The sequence below is a fragment of the Cervus canadensis genome, chromosome 14 (assembly GCF_019320065.1).
Source record: "Cervus canadensis isolate Bull #8, Minnesota chromosome 14, ASM1932006v1, whole genome shotgun sequence".
Lineage (NCBI taxonomy): Eukaryota > Metazoa > Chordata > Mammalia > Artiodactyla > Cervidae > Cervus > Cervus canadensis.
Window position 1 is genome coordinate 45,954,162 of NC_057399.1, and position 6,000 is coordinate 45,960,161.

The following is a 6,000-nucleotide window of genomic DNA, read 5'->3' on the forward strand; positions in this document are numbered from 1 at the left end:
GTTATTGCCCATGAGACTGGCACCTTCTTGTAGCAGAAACTTGCTCTAGGGCATCCACATTCTGGGCCCCTCACTCCAGAGCCTTGGGGATGCCAGAGCAACCTCCACCCCCAGCATGACCCCTAGATATGGTCAAGATGAAAAAGAATTCTTCTGCCTTCAAAGGCCTGGGGAAAACAGGCCTACAAAATGGAAGAAGTCTCCATGCTCACTGTATGTGGCCCCAGATGTCGGTCATGGCAACTAGAATTCTTCCCTTGACTCAATGTTGAAGTTTCCTCTACTCTTCTCTGTGCCAGCTAACAGGGGATAGGAAGCCAGTGGTTTCTCAGTAATATTGATCATAACTTATCAGCATGGCCACAAGGCTTGGTATCTTTAGGGTTATAGCACAGAAAGATTACCTTCAGTTTTTTGTTAACATCTAAAATTAGCAAAGAATGCATACAGGCATATGGCAAAAGCTTCTGGTTTTTCTGTTTCTGATCTGGATAAAACTAAAGCATAGATATAGTAATGAGTAGCCCTATTCTGTTTCTCATAACAAACTTGGTATTGAATTTTTTCCACATCACGTTGATCAGAATTCATAGGCATTTAAACCTGCTTCTTTTTTTTTTTATCTTGGCATTATGAATGGTAAGTTTATTCCAGATTAAATGTGTGCATTGTAAACTTTTATTTTAGGTTCATCACCATGGGAGAGTGTCATAACTTACTATCATTGCCCAGTCATTAGCAGGGTGTACAGCAATTGCTTATTTTCAAGTTCAGTAACTCTTGGATTGCTCAGGTGCCATTCAGCATGCTGGAAAAGTTAACCTGCTCATATTTTTCCATGATAGCTTTACTTTCTTTCTCCCTTATTCTGGAATAATATTTTGTGTCATTTTCGCCATGGGCAGTAAGAATTTATTGTGCTTTAAGCTGCTGAATTCCATTCCTAGTTTGTGGTGCTTTGTTACCTTAGACTGGTATTTAAATCTAATGGTTAAGAGACACCTTAATGTCCTCGTTCACATTTAGACCACTCAACCTGAATAGATCTCAGAGGCAGTATCCATAAAGTCCCTGAGTGTAACTGCATGGGCAATATAGACTTGGAAACACCATAGAACTAAGAGAGATCCATGTGGAATTGTGGAGATGAGTTAGGGAATGGTGTCAGGTATCAAGACCCTGAGAAACAGGTCGCTGGAGACAGGCCAGAGCCTCATTGTTCTGCTTTGATGCTGAGCACTGAAGGATGGGGGTGGGGATTCAAATAGACACAAAGGGAAAAAAACAGGCCCTGAAGTGAGGAAGATGCCATGAACCCAGAAATTAAAACGTGTGGGATATGCATCAGGTGTCTGTTCAGGAACAGCTGTAAGACCCTACTGCTTTAAGGCAGCTCAACTGGGATAGAAGCTAGGCCTTCACACAGAGCAAGCCTCAGCCAGAGCTTGTCCACACAGGTGTGACTCCAACCCTTACCACAACAGCCTCCCTGGCTGTTCTAACAGCCTCCCGTCCATCATAGGCCTCCCTGGCTGACTAGTGACTCAGCATGATCTGTTCACCCATATGTTCCCCTTTGATCTAGCTCCCATCCCTAGCTCCTGTTGCTGGCTCTTTCTGACCAGAGTGTGTATTCTGGGTATAGGAAATAAGCCAGAGGCCAGAGAGGATATTCTGTGAAGGGTTGCTCAGGGTGATAAATAGCATCAAATTATGGAGGACCTTAATTATTAGGGGCTTCCCTGGTGGATCAGATGGTAAAGAATCTGCCTGTGATGCAGGAGACCCAGGTTCAATCCTGAGTCGGGAAGATCCCCTGGAGAAGGAATGGCAACTCACTCCAGTATTTATTCTTGCCTGGAGAATTCCGTGGACAGAGGAGCCTGGCGGTCCACAGTCCATGGGGTCACAAAGATTCAGACACAACTGAGCTACTAACCGTGTAATTATTAGATTATTAGATATAGGGGGTAAATTTTCTATGTGAGAAATGAGGAGAGAACTTTAGAGTTTTTTTAAGTAAGAAGATGATATAGTTAAAGTAGTATTTGAAATAATTAATCTGACATGCTGTAAGAGTGAGTTAATCAATAGTGGGAGAGACTTAATGAAGAAACACTAGGTTGAGGGTAACAGATTTTCTAGATCAAGATGGAAATATGTGGTAAAGATATTTGTTAATCACCCCTTCCATAGCCCAGACACCCCTAATCAATCATGACACTCACTCAGTCCAGGCTCTGCCTTGGAATTCGTTTTAACATTCTAACCAAGCGTGTGGCGATTGATATATAGGATAAAAGCATTTGCTAACCCCATCATAGCCAGTAAATGTGGAGATTCATGTGTATGTAGTTCTCCCAACTACAATCTGCTGCAACAGATTCAAAGAACTCCATGGTTCTGTGACTCAGGGACAGTAACTCATGGGCTGGATTCTCGTGTTTTCACGAGAGGAAGGGGAGAAGGGAGATTTGGGGGTTTTAAAGCCATATGTCAGCATCAACTCTTCTCCATAACAGTTTGAGTGCTAAGATTCCCAGAGGGTGCGTCTGCTCCAGAAATGGCTGTTTTGGTTTTCAGATAGTCTAGCATTGATTTCACTTCAAGCCACTGTTAGAGCTTTCAAGAAGGAATGTTGATTGAGTGACAGGGCCATGAGCTCATTTGAGCCTCACTTTCTATAACTGTAAATGAAGTCTTCGGACGAGCGGGTCCCTTACTGCCCTCACACTCTTCGCTGTCTGACCCTGACGTGGAAAATGTCCAATGGAGGCTTGACCGAGCAGAGTTGACCCAGTCTAACTGAATCCCTTGTCCCAAGCAAGGCAGATGCTAAATTTTTTGTCCTTGTTTTCCATCTGTTCTTTGTGCAGGGAGGCCTAAAGCGCCAACTGCTCTGGGAGGCAAGGCCAGCACCCCAGCCGCCACCTGTGGTGGTCAGACCCAAGCAGTAGCCTACAGGGTTCCATTTTCAGAGCAGCAGCGTCTCAGGCCTCTCCACAGCACCTAAACCCTTTTGCAGCCTTCTGTTAAATATTTCTTTTGGCCACTAAGGCCCAAGACTAATATTCCTCACAGTATCATTTATAGGGCATTAGCATCGATATTTTTTGAAAACTAACTTTTTTTGGAGTTTTTATTATATCCGTGATACATCTTCATTGTAGAGCAATTAAAAAATAGAAGCAAAAAGAAGAAAATGAGCATCATCTATAATTACCTAGCCCAGAAGTAACCAGCACAAGTATCTTTTTCATAGTCATTAATATATACATTATATAGTTTTATCTAAAATGAAACTGTACTCTAAGTACTGTTTGTAACATATTTCACTTAATGGTGTTTATACATAGTAATTTGTACCTCTTAATCCCCTGGTGGTGGTTTAGTCGCTAAGTCCTATCTGACTATTGAGACCCCTTGAATTTTAGCCTGGCAGACTCTTCTATCCATGGGATTCTCCAGGCAAGAATACTGGAGTAGGTTGCTGTTTTTTTCTCCAGGGGATACGTGCGTACGTGAAGTTGCTCAGTCATGTCCAACTCTTTGCAGCCCCATGGATTGTAGCCTACCAGGCTCCTCAGTCCATGGAATTTTCCAGGCAAGAGTACTGGAGTGGGTTGCCGTTTCCTTCTCCAGGGGATTGTCCCAACCCAGGGACTGAACCCAGGTCTCCCTCATTGCAGGCAGATGCTTTACCTTCTGAGCCACCAGGGAAGCCCTCCAGGGGATATTCCCAACAAATTATCACATTCCTTTCTGTGAACTTAGAGAACCAAACATACACAAACAGGTGCGTACTAAGTCACTTCAGTCATGCCCGCCTCTTTTCGACCCTGTGGGCTGTAGCCCACCAGGCTCCTCTGTCCATGGGATTCTCAAGGCAAGAATACTAGAATAGGTTGCCATTTCCTCCCCCAGGGGATCTTCCCAACCCAGGGATGAACCCAGGTCTCTTTTGTCCCCTGCACTGGAAAGTGGGTTCTTTACCACTAGCGCCACCTATAATCCCCTACTCCTATCTTGTCCCTCCCCTCCACACTCTCCCCATTGGTAACCACTAGTTTGTTCTTTATATCTGTGAGTCTGTTTCTGTTTCTTTATATTCATTTTTGTAAGAGATAACATACAATATTTGTCTTTGTCTGACCCATTTCACTAAGCATAGTGTCCTTCAGGTCCATACATGTTGTTGCAAATGGCAAAAATGCATTCTTCTTTGTGGCTGGCTAATATTCCATTGTATAGACATACAATATTTTCTTTATCCATTCATCTGTTGAGGGACACTTAGGTTGCTTCCATGTCTTGTCAATTGTAAATAATAATGCTGTAAACACTGGGGTATGACATATAAGTTTTTTAATAACCTTCTTAAGAGATAATAGACATATAATAAGTGATACATATATAAAGTCTAAAATTTGATGTTTTGATATATGGATGCACCTATGAAGGTGCATTGTTCTCTAAAGTTACCTTGTGCCCCTTTGTAACTGTTCTTTCACACCCCTACCCAGCCCCAAATATCTACTCATCTGCTGTCAGTATAGATTAGATTGTTATTTTTAAAAAAGGAATCATACTTTGGGGAATTTGGCTTCTTTCACTCAGGACAATTATTTGGACATTCACCCACATTGTAACTTGCATCAATAGCACATTTCCTTCTATTGTTGATTAGCGACCATTGAACAAATGCACTGCAGCTTGTTCAACCACTCACCTGTGGGAGGACAGAACAGTAATTTCCCATTTCTGGGTATTACAAATGAAGCTGCTGAATGTATTAAAGGGCTAGTTTTTGTATGGACACATGCTTTCATCTCTCTTGATTAAATACTTGAGAGTAAAATGACTGCATTATATGGTCAGTGTAAGTTTAACGTATTAAGAAACAGCCACACTGTTTTCCAGAGTGGTTGCCTACTTTACATTCCTCTCAGACGTGTATGATGGTTCCAGTTTCTCCACATCCTTACCTACACACAGTATGTGAAAATCGCTCAGTTCTGTCTGACTCTTCACAACCCCGTGGACTATAGCCTGCCAGACTCCTCTGTCCATGGAATTCTCCAAGCAAGAATACTGGAGTGGGTAGCCATTCCCTTCTCCAGGGGATCTTCCCGACCCAGGGATCAAACCCAGGTCTCCTACATTGCAGGCAGAGAGTATAGTTGGCCATTTTAATTTTAGACATTCTGCTAAGTTTATAGTAGTTTCTTCTTGTAGTTTTAATTTGTCTTTTCCTAATGACTGATAGTGTTGAGCTTTGTATGTGCATATTTGCCATCCTGATTTCTTCTTTGGTAAAATGTCTCTTTAATTTTGCCCTGTTTATTTTTTTTAAGTTGAGTTTTTTTATTTAATTATTATTGAGTGTTGAGTGCTCTTTTTATATATTGGATATGTGTCTTTTATCAGAAATATGATTTTGGTCAATGGCTGTCTTTTCAGTCTTTTCAGTTCAGTTCAGTTGCTCAGTCATGTCCGGCTCTTTGCCACCCCATGAATCCCAGCACACCAGGCCTCCCTGTCCATCACCAACTCCCGGAGTTTACTCAAACTCATGTCCATCGAGTCGGTGATGCCATCCAGCCATCTCATCCTCTGTCGTCCCCTTTTCCTCCTGCCCCCAATCCCTCCCAGCATCAGGGTCTTTTCCAATGAGTCAACTCTTCACATGAGGTGGCCAAAGTACTGGAGTTTCAGCTTCAACATCAGTCCTTCCAATGAACACCCAGGGCTGATCTCCTTTAGTATGGACTGGTTGGATCTCCTTGCAGTCCAAGGGACTCTCAAGAGTCTTCTCCAACACCACAGTTCAAAAGCATCAATTTTTCGGCACTCAGCTTTCTTCACAGTCCAACTCTCACATCCATCCATGACCACTGGAAAAACCATAGCCTTGACCAGACGGACCTTTGTTGGCAAAGTAATGTCTCTGCTTTTTAATATGCTATCTAGGTTGGTCATAACTTTCCTTCCAAGGAGTAA

At 42.6% G+C, this 6,000-nt stretch overlaps 1 protein-coding gene across 1 annotated transcript in view; it reads left to right on the plus strand.

Moving 5' to 3' along the window:
- The window catches only part of ADAMTSL1 (ADAMTS like 1), a 505,479-nt gene that overhangs the window by 412,024 nt on the left and 87,455 nt on the right, over nt 1–6,000 (plus strand). The gene's annotated exons all lie outside the window — the stretch shown is intronic.